This window comes from Macrobrachium rosenbergii, chromosome 8 (genome assembly GCF_040412425.1).
Source record: "Macrobrachium rosenbergii isolate ZJJX-2024 chromosome 8, ASM4041242v1, whole genome shotgun sequence".
Taxonomy (NCBI): Eukaryota; Metazoa; Arthropoda; class Malacostraca; order Decapoda; family Palaemonidae; genus Macrobrachium; species Macrobrachium rosenbergii.
In genome coordinates, this window is record NC_089748.1 from 13,973,851 (window position 1) to 13,996,350 (window position 22,500).

At 39.6% G+C, this 22,500-nt stretch overlaps 1 protein-coding gene across 7 annotated transcripts in view; it reads left to right on the forward strand.

The window, feature by feature from the left end:
• Positions 1–22,500, forward strand: part of LOC136840608 (uncharacterized) — a 776,063-nt gene that overhangs the window by 403,285 nt on the left and 350,278 nt on the right. The gene's annotated exons all lie outside the window — the stretch shown is intronic.

The following is a 22,500-nucleotide window of genomic DNA, read 5'->3' on the forward strand; positions in this document are numbered from 1 at the left end:
ACGGTAACTTTTTGCTCTAAGGTGGTATTTTTACTAATGGAAGCCGTGGTGAGATCCATTTTATCTATAATTTCGGTGAATTGTTCAGACTTTTGTTAGCAGCTGGCTATTCGATCACTGACTGGTGTTTATGCTCTCAAGGATCATCACTTTGGATTCTTGACGCGCACTGGAGGGTCGTTGCCGGTTTGCATAAGTCGATGTTATTTTGAGGGTTCTCTCCATACTTGATAGCCGTGAAGAGTGGAAATCTCCGAATAAATTTACTCGCCAAATAGACAGACAAGCCTTGTGAATCTCACTGGTGACGCCAACATTTGCTGAAATTCATTCGTAATTAAACGCAGTCCAATTTTTGCCAGCTTAATGGCAGGGTGTTGGAGATGCCGATGTTCCCTCTGAGGTGGAATTGTAAAAATCCACCTCTCTCGACGAGCAGACGGTAATTAACTCGTTCAACTCCACGTCAGGTATGATAACGACTCCTGCTTCTGACAAATACAGACAAATTATGGCCCTCCCTTCCCTCTTCTCGTATCACCCCTCCCCCTTTTATCCTCCTCCTCGTCCTCCTCCATCCCCTCCTCCCTCTTAACTCTTAAACGCAGGTAGATGATGTTTTAAAAGGAGGAAGAAGGACGGCGCATTCCTGTACCATTCCACCACCATGTTTGTTTATCTTGTTTCGTGGTTTGTTTTACATTTTCCCTGACATTTCACTCAGAGAGTAACTGGTATATGAACTGTGTGTGTCTGCGTGTAAGCTTACTAGCGCGAGCTGACGCTAATGAATTACAAGTTCCTTAGTCTCTTGAGATCACCAGAATGGTTAATTTACATCGTGATATATTACGATAAAGTTAATTTTTTTTTTTTACGGAATCTTTTACTCATTTTCCTTTCTTCCTTCAACTGTTGTGGGAGTAGTATTTTTTCAAATATAAACTATTTTTCTTTTATTAAATTGTTTTGTATGTACTCTTTTCAAGACTCTATTCTCACAACGGACGTTATACGAGGCATGTATTTGTCTCTTTGTTATGGATTTTGAGAAAACTATTAATGTATTGCTGAAAAAAATGTGATCAAGAACTTTTACGGAGAGTCACTGAGAAGACAGGGGATTTTTTATTTTTGTTGCCATTAACATGTTATCAGTTGCTGTACAGAAGTGGAATGATTGGTTTCGGCTGAGGAAAGCCGGGTCATATAAGGATAAAATACCAAGTTGTATAACATAAAATGTATCATTGACTTCAGATTCAGGAGAGATGTTACTAGCAAGTTAACCACAAAATCTGTTTAGTAGCTTTATTCAACCGTTTTGCTTAAATGCCTAATACAACTCTGTACGGTCTAAGTTAAGAAGAGATGTTACTAACGTGTAGACCACAAAATTATTTCAGTATCCTTACTGGACCTTAATACTCACATGCCTATTACAATCTGTGCGGCTTAGTATAGGCTTCAGCAAACATGCATTGTCAGCAAAGATATACTGAAAATTCTGTTGGCATTGCTATGACATAGAATTGAGTTCTTTCCTAAGAAAAGTTGGACTGTTGAACAGCAGGTTGCCAGGGCATAATAATGAAAGTTTGGGACTCTGCAAGCCACAGTTGTGGTTTACTCAACAAGGAAAATTCCTTTTAATGTGTGCTCACCATAATATATGTGTGCATGTATGTGTGTGTGTATATGTGTGTGTATATATATATATATATATATATATATATATATATATATATATATATATATATATATATATATATATATATATATATATATACATATATATAACTTTACAGTTTAATGTATATATAAGCCGTTGCGTATAAATTGAATGCTTATTTCTCATTGTAGGGCATGAAGAGCTCACACTTATGGGTATCCGGATAGAAAACTTCCGAAAATTTGAGGGCGATGAATGAATAAAAGAAGACTTTCAAGGAAAGATTGTTTTGTGGAACTTTGTCTCTGCATAATCGCTATATTGTTGACTCGGTGACCCCAGCATCGAATGTTGTTTCCCCTCGTAAATTTATTCCGCTCTAATACTTAAGCGTAATTTTTTTTATTCATCGTCTCCCATTTATTTTAATTGCATTTCCAGTCACGTTCTGAATTCTATTTCCTTTAAATTTAAAACTATTTTCGTTATAATTTTTTTAGGTAATAAGATATACTCCCATCCACTCCTATTCTCCTTCAACTACTTTGCACCAACATACTTTTTCTGCAACATTCCCTCCTTCCTGTGCACACTGTGACCATACTTCTTATGAAACCTCATATTGCCAACATCTTAGCCACTTTCAGATCACATTTCCACAAGACTCCATTCTTTTGCATTCCAGGCTCTCCAAACCTACCGTCTTTTTCACGCACTGACGTTTGCACTCAAATCACCCGGTACGACAACCCTCTCTCCTCCTTCGCACCCAGGCGGGCACACATTCACATACTTAGAAGTGCAGAATGACTTCTTTATCCAAAAAGCCGAGTGCAACACGGCCTCGTTAGAAAGGGTCATTTTGCTTCCTATATGGAATGAAAGTTATGAGGTTTATAAATGAGCTAAACATTTTTTAAAGGAACAAGTCATGATTTATTTAAGAGGAGGACTAAAGAGATCAACAAAGTATCATTTACTATCACATTCACCATCGAACGGTTGAATCAAAGATAGAACCCGAATGGCCGAACCCCCAGTAGCATCTTCGCTGCCTCAGGCTTCTTCGCTCAATGATTCAAGGCAAAGATCCAGTTAGAGACATTCTTCAGGCTATATCAGTTAGAGATCTGTTTTCCCTTCAAGCCCTCCGCTGTTTAATTGTGCTTATATGATGATGCTTTATTTTACTTTGTCTTGCCTCAGTAACGCCGGGGAAGATTTCTGAGTTCTTGGCTGTACAAATATTTCTGCGAAAGATTTAACTGTGATTAACACTGTATAACTGTTGACTGAGAGTCCAATAAATTTTCGAAAGGAAAGGTTTGAGAGAGAGAATGGCTCTGCAGGTCGAATGAGAAATTAATGAATGTCATCTTCATGCGTGCGTGATTTATCTGGCTATTGTGTGCAAATATTTCGTCTTTTTTTTCATATCCCCAATGTAGCAGTTTTTACGTAAGTGGCAGGTTTTTTCCTTCCCGTGCTTTACGAATCCTCAGTCGCTTCTACACTCAACTGTAGAACTGGACTGCCAAGGCGTCTGATAATCACCAGTGAGGAGTTTGTTGTCTCTTCTCTCTCTCTCTCTCTCTCTCTCTCTCTCTCTCTCTCTCTCTCTCTCTCTCTCAGATGTATTTAGCTTGCTAAACCCTTGATGAACTTGTTAGATCTTGAATTAAGCTGTAAAATACGGGTATACTAATTAACATATTCATAATTTGTCTGAACTATATTTGATGCATAGATGCATGCAGTATTTTGTAAATTTTCTCTGAGCATCATAATCTCAAAGCTAAGACTGTTTACTCTCAGCCATCAGACTCCCGTATTTTAGCTATATATGAATATGATAATTTAATGCATCAACCGTAAACTTTTCCGTGAGGTGTCTTTGGCGCGCGGGGAGGCAGTCTTACGAGAAACTGAGGCGCAGTCCTTTAAGCCGAACAAAATCGTGCGGGGAGAGCATAACAATGTAACGGACCGTAACACGGAAAGTCCGTGTTGTAGAAAGACGAGGTCCGAGCGACAATGACGAAGTTCCTGGCTGCAGAGGCAGAGCAGCGCTTCGCTCGCCAATATCGTAAGGCAAAAGGCATCGCCATGTGGTCAATCGACTTTGTTGCCGGCGGGCGGGAGGAATCCGCCGCCAAAAGCTCCTTCGTTGTTCCCAGGCCGAGTTTTTGCCGAACAACTTCGTTGTTATTAATGGCACTTAAGCTCTGCTCTTAGGTGGTTGGAGGGGGTTGGGCTGGGGCTGGGGCTGGGGCTGAGGGGGGGAGTCAGGAATTGCCGGGGGAAGGGGAATAATGGGGTGTGGTTGGGCAGGGATCCTTAGTGAGAGTCGGGGTAGAAGATTTAAGAGGAAAAAAGTGAGAATGGAGAGAGAGAGAGAGAGAGAGAGAGAGAGAGAGAGAGAGACCATTAAAGGGGAAGTAAAGAGGCAAACAAAGATAGCACAGAGATGGAAGTAAGAAAAGGAGCAGCCTCATAAACATATTAAGATTTACGTTATTCTTCCAAGTTGTGAGTGGTAAATTGAGGAAAATTAAAGCCTATAGACTTTAAGTGTAAGCCTTGGTAGAGTGAGGAAGAAGAGAACCAGCGATATAATATTGGAATGAATAATTTTAAGAATCAATATCACTGTTCTTGACATTCAGATGAACGCTCCCTGAGAATTACATATGATGAAGAATGTATAGGAGCAAAACTAAAAAGAAGACTGCAACTCTGTGTGTATAGGCCTTTGCGGCGGGCATCCTAACCGTTATTTAGCCCAGGTCTGAGGGAAACAAGAAGGGGGGCGAGGGAGCAAGTTGGATCGTACCCCACAGAGAACGTAGGCCTCCCTCATAAAACCAGGAATTACATGTACTGCGGGAAACTGACCCATAACATTAAAGAGACATTGTTTTAAGTGTGTAGCATGAAACACCCAGACCTACCTGACTAAAACTGTGACACAGGAGGTTTGGGATGATTGGAGGAGATACGTGGAAGTGAAAGCATAGGAAAGAAATGAGTAGCGGAATTTCGTAGGGGTTCTCATCGCACAGCGCAGGAGGCGAGATGGCCAGTAGCTTGAGCGGAAGTCCATAGAGCAACATGTGGATGGGAGAATCGGCTACGTATGAATTTCGGGGAATCGCTGGTATTTTGTCCCGAATCGTGATGGAGAACACGCTGCCTTAGATACTCATTTGTTAGGCATTTCCGGTCAGGAAACCGAAAGCTAAGGAGGGTGGGTTTGGGAGGAGAGGGTGTTCCGAATCGGCAGAGATAACTGCAAAAGGAGGTAAGGAATAAATGATTCTGAGGGCGATAGCGGTAACGGTTTATTGATAACATTTTCGCGGCTTGATTTCTCTAACAGTTACATGTAACATATATAGATTCAAGAAATACACATGGTCTCATATTTTTTGTTACCCATGATAAACAAACGATTCTCCCAACATTACTCAAAACACTCTCAAGCTTGCACTTAGCATTGTTACCTAATACATACATACGACCAAAACATTCTTGTGAACGTTGTATGCACATAGATCCTCCGAAAACATATGAAATCACATCTAGATAATGTCGTAAGACTTTCATGTGTTCCGATTCCTGCCCCAGTTGCGTGTAACAAACATGCATCTAAGACTTGCATGTGGTGTGAGATCGTCACGGGAATTGTGGCATCATCAGCTTTTCGCTGTAATGATCACTCGGTCGGCCATCCTCCTTAGAAGGCACAGGTGATCGACAGCGTAAGAACCAGCTCATTAAGAGCTATCATTCTCGGTATCGATGCCTCTGGGGTTCTGAATACGCGAGCGGATGAGGAGCGTTTTTGTTTGCGCTTAGCTTTCAACAGCACGAAGGAGCAGGAAATTGGTGCGTCGGCGATCCCCTCTCACAAGGGTCGCCAATAGAGCGGCTGATTGCCGAGATGTTCCGCTAGAAAGATGAACCAGGATGAAGTATTTGGGTTGAGGCAGAGCCCGATAAACATGGAACAAATAGAAACTGTTTTGGGTGAGACAGGCACTTATAAGGGTGGTATAAATGAAAAGCATTTTGCTTGAGACGGAGACAGACTGAGAAGAATGACGAGAATATCTATAAAAAGATATCTTTTTAGTAAAGACGGATTAGATATAACAAACCAAGAAAAGCTCAAGTGAAATCAAGACAGATGAGAATGAAACAAGAAAAATAGCAGTGAAAAGACGCCCCAGAAATATATTAAGAACGGATGAGAATGGATGGAGGCCATCCAGCAACCTGTATTGAACTGAAGATGGATGACGATGGAAGAAAATGATCGTTAGAGAAACAGTGCTTCAAAGAAGCTCTTATGAGAGAGATGTAGCTGAAGTGCAGAATTATGAGATTAGAACAAGATCAACATGCAATAAAAGGCGTAGATACAAGAAAAAATGAGAATGGGGAAGAAAAACCAGGACACGCAAAGATCAGTTTTATCTGAAATGGAAGAGGAAAAAACGGCAACAAGTCTACGAAAGAAATATGAGAATGGAAGGCGAAGGAAGAGCTTGAGAAGGAAACAGAAGCGAGGAGACCGGCGGCGGCAGCAGCAGAGGCACCGCTCCTGGTAATCAGATACAAGCAAAAGGACGGCAGTTGAAAAACACTGGACAGGTCTAAAAGGGGTTAGGCTACAAGAGACGCTGGAAGTTCTTAGTGCTCGTTCGCCCGACTGAACTTACCTGGCCGAAGAGAGAGAGAGAGAGAGAGAGAGAGAGAGAGAGAGAGAGGTTTGCTAATAGAGGTGATTGCTGAAGAATCTCTCTGCCTTTTCTGCTGTTGTTGCGTATTTGGAGAGAGGTAAAAGGGAAGGTGTTGCTGGAAGATGTGATTGTGGACGAATCATCCTGTCGGTTTTGTTGTTGTATATTTATAGAAAGAGCCTTGAGGCAAAAAGAACAAATCTTGAACATAGCGACGAGTCTATTGGGTTTGGCGGTACCAATCACGTCACAGTGGCCATTGCTTTCAGAAGCCGAGTCCAACAGTAACGGTATCCGTGAACCTTTGTTCGATCGCAGTGGCCCCAATCGCCATCCTCTACGCCATTACAATCCAAAGATTAAAAGACCTCTGATGTAAACAAGAGAAACCTTGAAATATTTAGTGTTTGTCATAATGCACAGATCTGAGATATGAAATGTTGCCTCAAAAATGAAGGGGCTATGAAAGGGATCAGAAGGACTTCAACAAATAAGACAAAGTCAAAGAAAGGAAGAAAGAAAAGAGGGCAAGGAAGGGTTGGGTATGGCCTGCCTAGTGATGGTGGCGGTGGAGGAGGTGATAGTGCTGGAAAAAGGGGTGGTGGTGGTGTCATTTGGACCCCCTTAAGTGGGGCTCAGGTGATGGGCTGCCAGGTATCGGATGGCCGTCTCTGCACTTCGCCTCTCTCGTTACGCCAGAACCAGCCGTAAGTCGCAGAAGCAACCTTTCCTCTCTTCCCCTTCACGATCCTCTCTCTCTCTCTCTCTCTCTCTCTCTCTCTCTCTCTCTCTCTCTCTCTCTCTCTCTAATATGTATTTAGCTTGCTTCTCTCTCTCTCTCTCTCTCTCTCTCTCTCTCTCTCTCTAATATGTATTTAGCTCTCTCTCTCTCTCTCTCTCTCTCTCTCTCTCTCTCTCTCTAATATGTATTTCTCTCTCTCTCTCTCTCTCTCTCTCTCTCTCTCTGTAGCTTTTTAATAACGTTTCGGTAGACAGAGAGGGAGAGGAAATTGTTGTACATCTCTCTCTCTCTCTCTCTCTCTCTCTAAGAAGTCCGACATTAAAAATTATTAGTTTTCAGGGAATGGCGATGTTTAAAATTGCTTTTTACCGTGTATACTAAAAACAGCAAAAGTATTATGAAATTACCCAATAATTTTTGCGTCTCGAGTTTGTATGACTGTTGTTACAAGTAATTGGAATATTAAACGTCTCCAGATTTCCTTGGGAAGAAAATTTCTGTTTGCACTCGCAAAGACACCCAAGTATAAATGTACAAAACAACGGAGCCATAAAGCATGAAGACGGCGAGTGATCGAAAGTGACATTTCTGATCACGATGGTAACGTAAGAAGAGGAAGGTCAGCGCTTATGAATACACAAACGAATAGAATACATAAATGAACAAACAGAAAGGTCGGTGATTCACTCAGTACTCGGAGGTTACAGGTAACGGCGATTCAGCTTGACCGTAACGGTCGCTTCTGAATCCTGAAAACGGGCTGACGACCCCCTCCGAGAAGAACAAGGAGAAGAAATCGAAAGAAAGCAGGGTGAGGAAGACGACGAGGAGGAGGAGGAGGGTTTGTCCCCCTTGCCAAATCGGGAAACCGCAATAGGTCCCCCTCGTCCCCCAAAAGGTCCCATGGGGCCGAGAAAACAGGACTGGAACGGGTGGTGCTGGGGAGGCTGGGGATCAGGAGAAGCGATGCGGGGAATAAATGTAAGATGGACATGCGGCCTCCAAGATGACGGGGGAGGGGGATGCTTCTTGCCTTCCAAGCCTTCAGAGATCTCAGTCTTTCTCTCCCGCTTTTCTACGCTATCTTATTCCATCTCAAGTAAATTCATAAGGGCATCCTGGATGGTAGGGCAGGTAGGGATGTTGGGGGGAGGGGGCCATGAAGATGAGGAGTGGAGTGTTTTACCGGAGAGGCCGACGCAGCGGAGGGGAGGGGAGGGGACGGAAAAGAGTAATCGTGGTCGTCGGCCGTTGTTTCGCTTCGGTCTTTGTCATCGCCAGACCTCCTCTCCTTTCCTTGCGTAACCCAACAGGAAATTCCTGCTCGGTGCCGGGCACGTAAGATGACGAACGGCCGCTATGTAAATGAGAGCCCTTCGGCGGTGCTTCTTTATGCCGTTCCGTACGGCCGTAATGGTCATAAACAAATATTTAAAGCTTACCTTTCATTTGGGAAGGGCGGAATAGACGGATAAGAAAAAAGATGGATGGCTCTGCGATCGGGAAAGATCTGTGGGCGCTGAAAGGTTTGAAGGAAGATTTTTTTGTGAGGAAAATAGCCCCGTTCAAGCTCCTCGACAGATGGCCCGGAGCAGTGTCTCCAGTCATCGCTTAGGGTACGTGGTGACCAGCCACTCAACCTTTCCTATAGATAATATCAGAAGAGAGAAACTCTTCACCCACTTATCAAGTTTAACTGAAGAGTTAATCCTTCATTCTGTATAGTCTGCATTCCTTTTTGTTGGCGTCCGGTTGTTTCGGTATCATTCTTGTACTCTGATGCCAATTCCTTCAGTTTAGTTTTCATCCTGGCACTTACTTTCTTTGAAGTCTTCTTTATCTTTCATGATTTTGTATACACCAAACTTCATGCCAATTGGTAGGGCGTAACTGAGTGAGTAAACATTGTAGATGTTGATTACAGTTCATGTGGTACTATGTATATTGTGTGGGTAACTGTTACACATTACCTTTTTGATTAGTAAACTACCTTCTTTTCGTATGTTGCCCTTTAAACCCTCGCTAATACTTTAGCAGTTTTCTACAAATATATCACACGACACGATTGTACTATATTAATTAATGGTACGTATAACATTCTGTCGTGAAATAATGTAAAGTCTTTCTTCTAATCTGGCTAGATTTAGACGAATTACCAATCCAAAATCCAGCGGTTACAGACTCGAGAACAAAGACAGTTACAAGTTTGCTTTCGTTACCTATTTTACAGAATTCGAAAGCTGAAGTTGGCCATTATTTTTCGTTTAACGAAATCTGTAATATGAAGAACTACTGCCCGCACATACACACACACACACACACATCTAATATGTTACTGGCGACAGCAGTGACATTTCTGGTATGAAGCTGGTCTTCCGATGAGCAAAGTTATGCTATAAACCATTGAACATCCATTTGGCACAGTATGGAGCTATCCACCCCACCCCAAAATGTGATTTCCTTTGCAACGGATGGGGGGGACACCTTTTTAAAGCCCCACCTACTCCCAAGAATATATTAACCATGCACACACACAGACACGTGCGGGACACACACACACACACACACACACACACACACACACACATATATATATATATATATATATATATATATATATATATATATATATATATATATATATATATATATATATATATATATATATATATATATATATATATATATATATATATATATATATATATATATATATATATATATATATATATATATATATATATAGATATAGAGAGAGAGAGAGAGAGAGAGAGAGAGGAGAGTGTCACTGAGGTAGGAGAAGCACATAAAATGTCATGATTGACTGCTGATCAACTGAGATAGCGCCTGGCGTTACACCAGGTACAGGACACTGTCTAGGTTTTAGCTTCGAACTGATATGACGAACCTTCCATGCTGGGTAATATCAGTCACTGTAGCAGAGGCATCACGGACGTTCCAGCGTCCATTTTTCTACTTTCTTTTTCTTTAGGAATGCCCCATCTCTTTCGAGTTCGATTCTTGACTGAAGTACATCATTAGCGGACGGCAATGCTTTGATGAATCATGTAATGGCTTGCATCAGTGTTTCTTTCTTCTAAGTATTATTTGTCAAGTCTGCGGTTTTTCTAACTATGGTTTTAAGGCAGCCCCAGAGGGGCTGCCTTGAAAAAAAAAAAAATCTCTCCCTTGGCTGAGTCGGTTGAGTTTTAGACTGTCGCTCGATGGGCCGGAGTTCAATTCCACCGACCGGCTGATGAAGAGTTAGAGGAATTTATTTCTGGTGATAGAAATTCATTTCTCGCTATAATGTGGTTCGGATTCCACTATAAGCTGTAGGTCCCGTTGCTAAGTAACCAATTGGTTCTTAGCCACGTAAAATAAGTCTAATCCTTCGGGCCAGCCCTAGGAGAGCTGTTAATCAGCTCAGTGGTCTGGTAAAACTAAGGTATACTTGAAACCGGTGTATCATGGCCAAACTCATAAATACAGAATATGAAAAAATACCAAAAAGTCAGCGTTGTTACACGTCTGAAAATTCTCTTACGAAAATTTAATCGAATCATGTTATTAATGAAACCTAAGGAATAGAAAGTCTGTTTTAACTAAAGTAGCACTTGAAATTTTAAAAGAGTATCCTGAAGTATAAAAAATATGGTGTGGACTTTAAACAAAATGGGTCCTGCTGTCCCATTATATAGCTGATCGATTAATCGTTGTGGTATCATATTATCTCTACAATTTTTTCTTTGAAAACCATAAGTCTGGATAACATTTGTGAACTATGACATATGCAGAGGCAATAAATGTACATAAAATGTTTGTTTTAGAAAAATAAGAATCTTGACAGTAAGGCCAAATGGAGTTGTGGTGCTCCTACTTTTCGAGATTGAAAGAATGGCCAGGAATGGCCTTGATGGCAGGGAAAGGAAATAAAAAGTTAGCCTGTTTCAGTCTACATTTCTTCTTATATCAATTTTTGTTACTTTTGTCGCTTGCTTCTAAATAGTGTCCTGTTATTCAGCCAGGCAACTGGCTGGCTTTACTTTGTTTCGTTCAAGTGTGGAACTTGGGGACACTGTCAACTGCTAAGGGATGGGAAATTGCGTGTATGCTTTCTTTCACTCATCCTTTATGAAAGCCAAGAAGAGGTCGTCTGAAATCAGGATGGTAAAAGAAACCATCGCCTGAACTGTGGCTTTCTCCTGAATGGTTCTGTTTCTTTCAGCTGTCCAGGAAGGGATATATATATATATATATATATATATATATATATATATATATATATATATATATATATATATATATATATATATATTATATATATATATATATATATATATATATATAAATAATGAATGATTTTGAGTTATCTGCATCATGTATATATGTATGTATATATATATATATATATATATATATATATATATATATATATATATATATATATATATATATATATATATATATATATATATATATATATATATATATATAATATGGAAGGCTGGAAGTGATCCATGGGCCTGGCATATTTGAGCAGAGCATTGCACCACTTAGGCACAACGCCTACAGTAACTAATTACACCTGTCAAAGGTAGGTATGCGTGTGAAATACATACATACACACACACACACACATATATATATATATATATATATATATATATATATATATATATATATGTAATGGTTTTATTGTTCCTTTTTACGTTCTTTTTGTTTTATGTTTGCATAAATTTTAGTCTTTCTCTTCTTACCTTGGTTTCTTTCGAGGTGTCCTTCAGATCGCTTATGGATGATGTGCTATCTTTGTATATTTATTCCTTTTAAATATTGATATCTCTCAGAAAGGCGTATAGAGACGAGATCGGTAATTTCTTCACTTTAATTAGTACTTAATATTATAAAGATCAGTACAAAATTAACAAGTTACAATGATAGGAATCACTCTTGAATCAGTCTATTTGGGAACACGGAAGCGATTGGGAGAAGTACTCTCCCTTGAAGGACACAGTTCTGACTCTCGTCTCCTCGTCGGTCTCTCTCGTTGAACCCTCAGAAACTTGCTATCTGTAAATCTCCACCTCCTTCTAGCCTTATTGGAAGGATTAATCAGCAAGGCCTCCCTTCAAGTAGCTGATTGGAAGGACTGTAGTGGGTGTGATTCAAATCTCTCCTTAGAGGACTTGATAGGAGGTGATCTTAGGAGGGTGTGGGAAAGACCCTCCCACACATAATTGATTGGAGGTTGAAGAAGTATATCACTTGGGTCAACCCCCAAATTCCTGGAACTTCCACGAAAACACCTTCCGGAGAAGGCGGGACTATAGAATCAGCTGTTGTAAGCATTTAGACTGTGCTGACTCATGTTTTGCTTGGCTTCAATCGCGAGGCCATTATTTCCCATTTTTACGACTGTTTTTATGGCTTAAACACGATATACTGCAATGTAAACATCTTGCGTATTGATAACACGACACAAAAGCATTTGGCCGTTATCACTGTGTTCTTTGCCTCTCTCTTTACTCTTATTTCTCTCTCCTTCTCTCTCTTAACTTTTTCTCTTTCTATCTCTCTCTCTCTCTCTCTCTCTCTTTTCTATTTAATTTCCCTATCTATTCTACACCACAACATATATATATATATATATATATTTATATATATAACTGCAGGCGTTGTGCTAAGTGGTGCAATGCTCTTCTCAAATATGCCAGGCTCATGGATCACTTCTAGCCTTCCATCCACGCGTCGTCTACCCTATTTGAATGACTTTTAGAAGAAATGAGACGGGTCAAAGTTCAAGGTCACATGCTTTGTAGGTATTCTTAACAAATTTGGCCCTTAAGATCATGTTCACGTGTCAGTTTTTTTATGACGGTCCCGACACTGTTTTTTCCTATAAATATGTGATTTATTAAATTACAGTGACGAAAGCCTGCTAATTACGTCTTCTGAATTTGTCCTTTTAGATATCAGAGGCCATGATCACGGATTTTCATTGGTTTAAAAGTTTCCATTTTGTTACGTATTTATGGTAATTTTCCAATAATTATTATATTTGCCAAGTTCGACACCACAGAGATTCACGGAACAAATATTAAGTGGTTTAAATGCTTCATAGCTGGCTTTTGTATCGGTGGCATCCTCATTCTATTGATAAATAATTCCAGAATTGTCGCAAATGAAATTTTCCAAGATGACTCTTTCGAGTATGCTCTCTTCCCAGAGTTCACTTATTTATATTTTGATGTTCACATGATGGAATGTAATCACTGTAGGTCAAAGTGCTGTTTAGCAACGTTTGCCGAATGTTCAAAATCAGAAGATTAGAAACGACTTCTCTTGTCAACTTCATGATAACGATGCTCTGACACCAACACATTCAAGAGTCTGTTTTTTGCTTTCTAAGGCGACGCAGTTTTGGTACTTTATATGATTTTTTCTAATAGAACAGGAGTAAGAAGAAGTCCTACTTATTTTGCAAGGCTAAAAGGTCAAAACTGTGAAATGAATGGGTGAAACGTGTGAGAAAGGCTAAAAAAGAAAAAATGCTGATGATAACAGTAAAATGAGTGAGGACAGCAGTCGACAAAAATGAATTAAATATAAGTGGATATGACAGTGAATTGGTTTATGTAATTTTGTTACCCAAGCAACATGATACGGCTGAAATAGCGTCACCCGAAAAATATGGTTTTCCCATGTCACTTTTGTTTTTGTGGGCCATAAAATTTCGCAGATCACTATTTGAGTAAAAAGGCATTCAAGATATATAAAGTTTGGGAAAGAAAATAGTGGGAAATCGTTGCCCTTCTTGTTGTTGGCGGAATTGCAAATTGGTGGCGTATCATATTTGTAAGATACAGAGGCCAGTGAAACAGAAACCAAGTGGCTTTTTATAGGGGAGGCCCCAAGAAAACCTGAGGGGAAATAACCGGGTTTGACACCGAAGGATGCGGTAGACTTGCTTCTTGAAAGAAGGAAGGAAGGAAGGAAGGAGTTGCCCTGTTGAAATCGGGAGAAAATGTACCAGGAAGGATTCTGATTGCATGACGCATAACAAGCTCTCTCTCTCTCTCTCTCTCTCTCTCTCTCTCTCTCTCTCTCTCTCTCTCTCTCTCTCTCTCTTCCAAAAACCGTTAACATATGCCTTGCTATATCTACGTATGCCAACGTAGTCGAAGGGCGAGGATGATTAGTTGGTGTCTTGACGACTTCATTGAGATGAGAATATCCAAAGTAAATTGTTTCAACCTCTTCATGTATGCGAGGAACGTGGAACTAAGCAACTGAAAATTCATTTGGATAAACAATTCGTTGTAAAGGTTAATTCTAACAAACTGCTGACATTTCAGCGAATGGTCCGTATACCGTTTTCGAAAAAAAAAAAACTTCGTCTTTGAGACATTTCTTCTTAATAATAATTTGTCAAAGTATACACACACGTATATATATATATATATATATATATATATATATATATATATATATATATATATATATATATATATATGAATATAAGAAGGCCCATAAAACACTATTTGAACGTTGCAACCATATATTTCGAGCACTTCCTTCTGTGCCCCTGTTCACTGGTAAAATATGGACAGATGAAATGTTACAGAGGTATATATACAAAGCATATGTAGGTGTGGTTTTAAGTCTTCGATGGTATGCAAGTGACCGTTCCCAAGAAGCATCTTTCTTTTGTACGGACAGCTACTTTTGAAAACCAGCTCCGCCCCGCTCCAGTTTATGGAATGGCCTCTATCCCTGATATGTAGAAAAATCCCTGAACTCTCCGAAGCATACCGTACCGATCTTTTGTGCTATCATCAATCAAACCAACAATATGAACTTGTCAGGAGGACATTGGAAAGCAGATGAAATCGACGGGTTAATCCTTAAACCTCTTCTCAAACAGGTGCTCCAGGAAACACAACCACCAGACGAATCGCAAAACAGGAGTTAATGAGGCCAAAAACCACCAGGGAATTGTTTATTTTCCCTCCTTCTTGGGAACGGTCACCTGCATACCATCGGAGACTTAATGCCACACCTACATATGCTTTGTATATATACTCCTGTAACATTTCATCTGTCCATATTTTACCAGTGAACAGGGCCACAGAAGGAGTGCTCGAAATATATGGTTGCAACGTTCAAATAGTGTTTTATGTGCCTTCTTATATTCATATTACACTGTGTTATTACAGTAAAATACATTCATATTTATATTTATATATATATATATATATATATATATATATATATATATATATATATATATATATATATATATATATATATATATATCGTGTTTGATCAGCGGAGGTATAATGACTCAATGTTTGTCAGGAGTTCCAGTATCAAAAGCCCTCGCCTTATAAAGGTATGCAAATGCACTTTATATTAAGCTTGCTTTTGTCTGACTTGCGTGATTATTGCTTGTTTCTCTAATTATGTGTGGCTTTGACCAATTATTTTGTAAGCAACGTTTTTTTATCTAGAGCTATAAAATTCCTCATTTGGCCTGACACCTCTGCGAATCGGTCCTTACAGTCTGCAGAGTCGCTCGCGAATGAATTACTTAACTTCTTTAATGGTCAGTTTAAGTCGTTTTTGATTAGTAGCTTTTTGGAAAAGAACATGAACTTTTTACTAGACTGGCAATTTTTAACATGATTTTGAGGCTGTAATATCTGTACCTGACAGTCTAACAGTTTCATTTTAAACTTAGCTAATAAGAATTCAAACCTATTTCACATAAGCGATTATTATCAGCCTATTTGGTTTCTGATGTTGAAATATCTGTTACCTTCGGCCCACAGTCTTGGATATCTTCGTCTGGTAACCGACAGTGTATCATTAGTGAACTGTTTTTGGTACTTTTCGATTAGAGCCCTTAGAAGTATCAACCATACTTTGTTATTTGTTAAGCGACAAGTCTGTATCTGTAACGGATCGTCTTTGGGATATGCAACCCAAGTCAGAGATTGTTTCACCTGTATGTATTATTTTAGTAACTGCCGCTAGCAGTATGTTTCAATCATTCGGACTATTGCCCGAATTGGTGAAATTCGATTATGGCACTCGAAACTGCCAGTCTGTCATCTGTAATTCCCAATTCTTGAAATCTGTGAATTCCTATTATTTGGAATCTGTAGCTACCAGTCATTATCACTGAAACTCCCAGTCTTCGAAATCATTAAATGTACTTCTTGGCGAACCGTCACAGCCTTAGCTCACCACTTTTCGCTTACTTGTTCTTTTTTTCCTTCAGACTTGCTTCGGTAAAAAGGGGTTGGTTGCCAGCCGTGTCCGCCTTAGAGATAAAGGAAAATATAAAGCTGTCAGTCGATAGACTCTGCGACAGACAATCTGTTTGACATTGGCGACAGAAATTCTGGCATCCGCTACCCTTTCGGGCAAAGGGAGCTCTGTTTTCCATTGTATGGAAATTTCCGTATTCAGATAACAGTCTGAATCCTTATTTTCGCAGAGAGTGCTCTTTGCATTGTATGTTAGCTTTGTTCGTTGATGGGTGTGGTGCAGAGGTCGCATGGTGTGTCAATAAATTTATCGTTTGAATATATCTTCTGTAGTTTCAAAGTTTCATATTCCTGCGTTTCCCTGAGTTTTGTCTCGGTTTGCATCGTTTTACTCGCCCTCAGAATATCCTGTACTAGTTTGAAATTAGTAGCTATTAGAATAACCAGATATTTGTTTGATAATATCCGTAACAATCAGTGAACTTCGCCATGCCAGAGGATATTACGATCAGTAAACTTCGCCATGCCATAGGATATTACCATTGGGTCAAATACAACAATTTGGAATCTTGAGTGAAAAACGGTGGAGCTGTGCCTTGGTCTTCCAAGGCACTTTTCAAAATTTACACCCCGATTAGAGGGCACTTTTCAAAATTTACAGCCTGAATAAATAAAGCAAAGCAAAAGGAATTTCATACGAATCACTGATGTCTTCTCAGCTTAGCGCATGCGCACACTTTGCTGAAAGGCACAAAAAGCGTCACTTGTGGATTTACCGTTTCTCAGAAAACATGGGGAATCGGAATTTACGCATACTACACGATCCGCAAATTTGGAGGAGATTCTCCACAGCTTTTAGGTAACACGTCGTTGGAGATTGATATGTAAGTGCAATGTTATATTTTAGATCGGAATACATCTATCCATTTTGTATTTTTTTGCCAGTTTTGTGAACACGTGACCCTGTAACTTGGTGTGTATTTTAATACTTTGGGTCAAGTAGTCGGGAATCATATCGTATAATCCTGCCGCATTTCATGAAGATCTTATGAAACGGAATTGTATTAATTCTTTTTTTTTTCTTACTTTCCGTAATAGTAACAGATATATTGGTTCGCGATGACAGGCCTGCTTCGTTATATAAAGCACGCTCAGGAAGTTTACAGAACATCGGAAGCGCAGGGGTTATCAAACGGTACAACGTAAGGATGTCATTCCTGCTTCCATACGCTTAACAGTGATAAGATTATTAAAACCGTGTCAAGGCATCCTTGTCCTCCCTTCCTCTCCCTCTCTCGTCTCATCTTCCCCCCTCGACTCCCTCTTCTAGAGCGAGGATATGGCCAGTTGTTTTCTCAAAACCGGAGCAAAGATGATGATGTTGATGATGTCAGCATGAGGGAAGTTACCGACGTCAGTAACGTGTCGGTTGCTTGTCCAAGTCTCTCTCTCTCTCTCTCTCTCTCTCTCTCTCTCTCTCTCTCTCTCTCTTTCAGCCGGGCGTGGGAAGCTTGGTATTTTTAAAATTTTTTTTGCTGCTACCCCTCTCCCTCTTATCGTCATTAATCCTCTCTCTCTCTCTCTCTCTCTCTCTCTCTCTCTCTCTCTCTCTCTTTCAACCCCATTAGACCATAAGCTTTTGCTGCCCTACCCTACCTCCTCAGATGGTGAGAGCGAACAAATATAAGGTTAGCTTGGTGCTAAAGGCCCATTATCTATGAAGGGATTGTTTATGCTGTTAAAGATAGCAATCAAAGTTAATGCTTTTTATGCTTTAGCAGTTTTCTAACAGTGCACAATTAAGTATTGTTATTGGCAGCGTTTCCGCCAACATTGATGCCTTTTAACTGGTTCAAAAGCCATTTTCCGCGAGATTTACTTGATTTTTAATATGCGGATGTTTGTCTTATGTTCAAAGAGTCTCTCTCTCTCTCTCTCTCTCTCTCTCTCTCTCTCTCTCTCTCTCTCTCTCTCTCTCTCTCTCTCTCTGCCAGCCCACACATCAGGTTCATATTTGTAGATGAGAACACTCAAACCCATATCCAAATAGTTTCAGTGTTTTTAGTTTTCTGCAAAAGAAAAGCATTGAGAAGGCTATTTGTCTGTCCGTCCGGACTTTTTCTGTCCGCCCTCGGATCTTAAAAACTACTGAGACTAGAGGGCTGCAAATTGGTATGTTGATCATCCAACCTCCATTCATCGAACATACCAAATTTCAGGCCACCACTGGCCCGTAGTTGAAGCTTTCATTGGCTGCGGCTGAGTTTCATGGGCCGTGGCTGAGAGTTTCATACAGCATTATACGCTGTAGGCTACAGAAAGCTCGATTGCGCCGAAGAAAACTTCGGCGCATTTTTTTCTCTCTAATTTTAGATGTTTAACTTTGCTACTGCGTCCCTTAAAACACACAAACCCGAACTGCCTGATCGCCAGTGTATCTTTGTCAAGTTCTGATATATAAATGTGCAAACAAACACCTTGGATGCTGGGAATTCATTACTAGGCTGTCGATGGTTTTTGAAGCAAAAAATAAGGAAAAAGGACTTCGTCTGGAATTAAAATATACTTCGTCCACTTACTATGATTCAGTTCTCGTCTGTTCTTCTTTGGAAATCACCACTTGCTTTATTATAGCTTCACGAATGAGGCATTTGTATCATGCGGGTTTTGTCAAATAGCGTACATCTTGATGCCAATAAAAGTAAATGACAGCGGAGCCCGTGCTGCCGTAAGGCCCACTTTCAAAAGCATAACGAAAGATAACAGTTGTTATCGTTTGTTAATTCCTTAAGAGTGTATGCAGTCAGACGTTAAATGCAAAAATAGGTGGAAAAAGTGATAGATCAGAAATGTGAAATATGATCTTCAGCGATAATTCTTGCGTAATTTTTATTATAATTTTATGTAGATATATAACATTTTCAAAATGGAATCATCTTAGCATCAGAGGTGAGAGATATGTGATGAACGTGCTCTCCTGATTAATGGCGCATGCCTCTCATAAAAGCTAAACATCTCAACCTTTCCTAAGTATGCTTCTGTAGTAGCACAAGGATAGCAAACTCGTCCCTCATATAGGCTTAAGGCAATAAACAAAATAGTAAACCCGTATACTGTCATTTTGTTAGGTAAAGGGCACTAGTAATATTAATAAAGACAATGAGGTATCTCGATCTAAGTGAGATGACCCCCTTCAGTTCCATGAACTGGCCCATGGCCAGGTTCCCTAAAACGATTTTGGAAAATAAGCTTGGGTCTGGAGCAAAAACAAGGCTCTTGCCGTAAATTTTCAAGAAAATGTAACCGACTGGTTCGAATTTTCGAGAAATTTGGCTTAGTTCCTCTCATAAATTTTGTGTGATGTAGTCTCTTCACATATAGATAGATCTCTTTGTGGTGTTATTAGGTAAACGTGGTCTTGATTTTGATTGATTCATGAAAGTTAGGTTGTCACGCCCAACTGTGGGGCACGATCAGCCATTTAGCCGAAAGACGGTGAAAGGAAGGATTCGGAGTGGTAGGACAGCAAGATAAAGAGATCCAGAAAATAAGGGGTCGAAGTACAAGGATCTACTGTATAGGTAGAACTGGGAGAGAACCCCACAGTTGCGCTAAAAATTAACAGTTGGAGGTGTTGGACGGTGAGAATGAAGAAAGGAAGTCGGAATGGAAGTAAAGCAAAAGGTTAAAAAGTGGGTGCAGCTAACGGTCGAAGGGACGGTGCAAACATCCACCACTCGAGATGCACTGATGGCACTAATCCTGTACGGGGTAACCGTGGTCTAGAATATAGCTCAAGTTACCTTTTATTTTCACCTGAGGTTTTTTTTTTTTTTTTGATCCTCTTTCTGTTTGAAGCAGATGAGCTTTTGTAAACTGTTATTCGTAAATTTTCAGCTTGGGCTCGATCATTTGGCTTTGTAGTACCTGGCACTGACGGAAACGTCATAAGTTTGCTTCCTGCCTGATGCTAGTTTGGATCTCTTTCTTTTAATTGAATTTTTATTCTGAGCTAATGAAGTCGATGTAGAATCCTTTATCATGTATTTTCTGCTTTCCCAACCGATTTCTTGTTGCAGTTCGGATCACACGCAACCCCGTTTCCCATAGGTCAGTAGCTCATTGGAGTAATTTTGAGAGAAAACCAGGGTCCATTTAAAAAATTTGCTCTGTTTTACCATTTGATTGTTGTTATGATTCAATCATCCGTATGCTTTTATCTTCTTCCAGTTTTTTTACATCACGATCCAACCACAATTTTGGAAGTAAGGTTTATCCTTTATGTAATGGTAAGATATTGTTTCAGGGTGCCCTAATTACCGTACTGACAGGAGTAAGTTTAAATGACTGAACACCTGCTACGAGGGGACTTTGTGCAACGCAAGAGTTTTTTTTTTATTATTTATTCAGATGCCAAGAACTTTTTTGTTTATAATACATTTCCTGATGGTTGACGTCAACACCTAGCAGCTTTGGACAAGCTTTATTTCCCCCGAGGATTGACTGGAGAGTCTTTCCTCCTCGTCACATCCCTTTTTTGTTTCCATAGAACTGAAAGCTGAGGGAATACTGTCTATGGACAGAAGTCCATGCACAGACAGCATTGTTAACTCTGTGCTTTCTTTTCGAACAGTGTTCTTGAATATTCACTTGTTGAATAATTGTAAAAAATTAATCGAGTGTCATTCACTTTTACTTCCCTCTTCATTAGAAGTATGCCTCTTATCCTCGTACACCTTTACCAATGCACTGTGTACATACTTCTTCTATGCAGATTTTGCAAATGAGCAGTTTATTTATCGCCCCTAAAATATGTTCATTGCTTATACTTTCCCAGGGGTTTAAGCACGTCAGATGAATTGAGAATATTCTCAGTTAATACTCATTCCCAAAAATCAGTTTTCCTTGCAAGTAATTAATTATTGTTTGAGTCAATTCTTAGCTCAAGTCCCTTGCCAGGTGAATGGAATGTACCCATTGCCTGTAACGCATTGGTAAATCATTTCAAAGGAGATGACCAGCGAGGTGGCAAAAGTAGTTTTGATATATTTCCATCTCTTTGTCATCGCCTTGCACTTCTGCGACGGAGAGCGAGCAGCCAGTCGTCAGTCCTTGGCTGAACTGCTGTAAACCCCGTGCGGACGGAAGTCGGTCTCGGAAGAAGTCGATTTTATTGTCCGTCCCGCCGAATTTTATGGTCCCCCGATATGAGAAGCCTCGCGTGCAGGGAAATATACTTGATTTTTTGCCAACTTTGTTGTTTTACACTAATTTGAGCTGGGTATTTGACATACTGATATTATTACGTCGTTTTCTGGAGCTACCTACTCCAGGAAAATACGCAATGTATCGGCCCCTTAGTGCATTCGAGAATTAATTTTTATCATTATGTTATGGTTAAATAAACAAAACGTTGTGCTTAAATGCACGATTGATAAAGTGTGTAATCAGTGTATCACTAGTGTATGGTATCATTATATATATATATATATATATATATATATATATATATATATATATATATATATATATATATATATATGTGTGTGTGTGTGTGTGTGTGTGTGTGTGTGTGTGTGTATATATTTATATATATATATATATATATATATATATATATATATATATATATATATATATATATATATATATATATATATATATATATTGTGTGTGTGTGTGTGCAACAGAGTCTACTAACGCAAACGATATGGCTAAGTATCTTTCACCTTAGGATTTAGACAGTCACGACGATACAGAAATTTGGTTTTGGTCACTTCATCCTTTCTTGTAATTCAGTATCACTGTAGTATATTATTCCCTCAAAACGATTTAAACTCTCAGTTGAGCATATAGTAAGTTATAATCACACTACTGTATTGAGAGATGTCTCTGCATAATACGAATGCAGGAAATGACAGTGGGTATGTGGTGACAATTTCCTTTTAATTGCCTCTATTTCGAATGTTCCCGTATCTTGTTTACCTGCGACATTTCGACGTGCGTACCGGAATCCTCCTGTCCCCTTTGTCGCAAGGATTTATCATCCTCCTCCTCCTCCAGCTC